Raw genomic sequence first — 2,509 nt, forward strand, 5'->3', positions numbered from 1 at the left:
GCAGAAACCGTACAAGCCAGAAGAGAGTGGAGGCCAATATTCAACATCCTTAAAGAAAAGAACTTTCAACCCAGAAAGTTCTTATCCAGCCAAACTAAGCTTCATAAGTGAAGGAAAAATAAAATCCTTTGCAAACAAGCAAGTACTCAGAGATTTCATCACCACCAGACCTGCTTTACAAGAGCTCCTGAAAAAGGCTCTACACATATAAAGGAACAACCAGTACCACCCACTCCAAAAACATAGCAGATGGTAAAAAGCATCAACACAATCAAGAATCTGCATCAACTAACCAACAAAACAGCCAGCTAGCATCAAAATGGCAGTATCAAATCCACACATAACAATATTATCCCTAAATGTAAATGGACTAAATGCCCCAATCAAAAGACACAGACTGGCAAATTGGATAAAAAGCCAAAACCCATCAGCGCGCTGTATCCAGGAAACCCATCTCACATGCAAGGATACACAAAGTCTCAAAATAAAGGGATGGAGGAAGATTTACCAAGCAAACAGAGAGCAAAAAAAGTGGGAGTTGCAATTCTCATCTCTGATAAAATAGACTTTAACGCAACAACGACCAAAAGAGACAAAGGACATTACATAATGGTAAAAGGATCAATGCAACAAGAAGAGCTAATGATCCTAAATATATACACAACCAATGCAGGAGCACCCAGATACATAAGGCAAGTTTTTAATGACTTACAAAGAGACTTAGACTCCCACAAAATAATAGTGTGAGACTTTAACACCCCATTGTCAATATTAGACAGATCAACCAGACAGAAAATTAACAAGGATACCCAGGACCTGAACTCAGACCTGGACCAAGCAAACCTAATAGACATTTACAGAATTCTCCACCCCAAATCCACAGAATATACATCCTTCTCAGCACCACATCGCACCTACTCTAAAATTGACCACAAAATTGGAAATAAACCACTCCTCAGCAAATGCAAAAGAACGGAAATCATAACAAATAGTCTCTCAGACCACAGTGCAATTGAGTTAGAACTGAGAATGCAGAAACTAACTCAGAACTGCACAGCTTCATGGAAACTGAATAACTGGCTTTTGAATGTTGACTGGATAAACAATGAAATGAAGGCAGAAATAAGGATGTTCTTTGAAACCAATGAGAATGAAGACACACATACCAGAATCTCTGGACACATTTAAAGCAGTCCCTAGAGGAAAATATATAGCAATAAGTGCCCACATGACACCCTATCGTCAAAATTGAAAGAGCTAGAGGAGCAAGATAAAAAAACCTCAAAGCCTAGCAGAAGACAAGAAATAACTAAGATCAGAGCAGAACTGAAGGAGATAGAGACACAAAAAACCCTTCAAAAAATCAATAAATCCGGGAGCTTGTTTTTTAAAAGATCAACAAAATAGACAGACCACTAGCCGGATTAATAAAAAAGAAAAGAGATAATAACCAAATTGATGCAATAAAAAACAATAAAGGGTATATCACCACAGATTTCACAGAAATTCAAACCGTCATCAGAGATTATTACAAACAACTCTATGCACACAAACTAATAAACCTGGAAGAAATGGATAAATTCCTGGGCACTTGCCTCCTCCCAAGCCTAAACCAGGAAGAAGTTGAAACCCTGAATAGACCAATAACAAGGTCTGAAGTTGAGGCAGCAATTAAGAGCCTACCACCTAAAAAAAGCCCAGGTCCAGATGGGTTCACAGCTGAATTCTACCAGACATACAAAGAGGAGCTGGTACCATTCCTTCTGAAACTATACCAGATAATCCAAAAAGAGGGAATCCTTCCCAAATCGTTTTATGAGACAAACATCATCCTGATACCGAAACCCGGCAGAGACTCAACAAGAAAAGAAAACTTCAGGCCAATATCCATGATGAACATATATGCAAAAATCTTCAATAAAATACCGGCAAGCCAATTGCAACAGCACACCAAAAAGCTTACACACCATGATCAAGTAGGATTCATTCCGGGGATGCAAGGCCAGTTCAACATACCCAAGTCTATAAACATAATTCACCACATAAACAGAACCAAAGACAAAAACCACATGATTATCTCAACTGATGCAGAGAAGGCCTTTGACAAAATTCAACAGTTCTTTATGCTAAAAATCCTCAATAAACTAGTTATTGACGGAACATCCCTCAAAATAATAAAAGCTATTTACGACAAACCAACAGCCAATATCATACTGAATGGGCAAAAACTGGAAACATTCCCTTTAAAATATGGCACTAGACAAGGATGCCCTCTCTCACCACTCCTATTCAATATAGTAATGGAAGTTCTAGCCAGAGCAATCAGGCAAGAAAAAGAAATAAAGGGTATTCAAATAGGAAAGGAGGAAGTAAATTGTCTCTATTTGCAGATGACAATGATTGTATATCTAGAAGACCCCATCATCTCAGCCCCAAAATCTCCTGAAACTGATAAGCAACTTCAGCAAAGTCTCAGGATGCAAAATCAATGTGCAAAAATCACAAGCAT

Source organism: Cebus imitator, unplaced genomic scaffold (genome assembly GCF_001604975.1).
Source record: "Cebus imitator isolate Cc_AM_T3 unplaced genomic scaffold, Cebus_imitator-1.0 Scaffold883, whole genome shotgun sequence".
NCBI classification, from domain to species: domain Eukaryota; kingdom Metazoa; phylum Chordata; class Mammalia; order Primates; family Cebidae; genus Cebus; species Cebus imitator.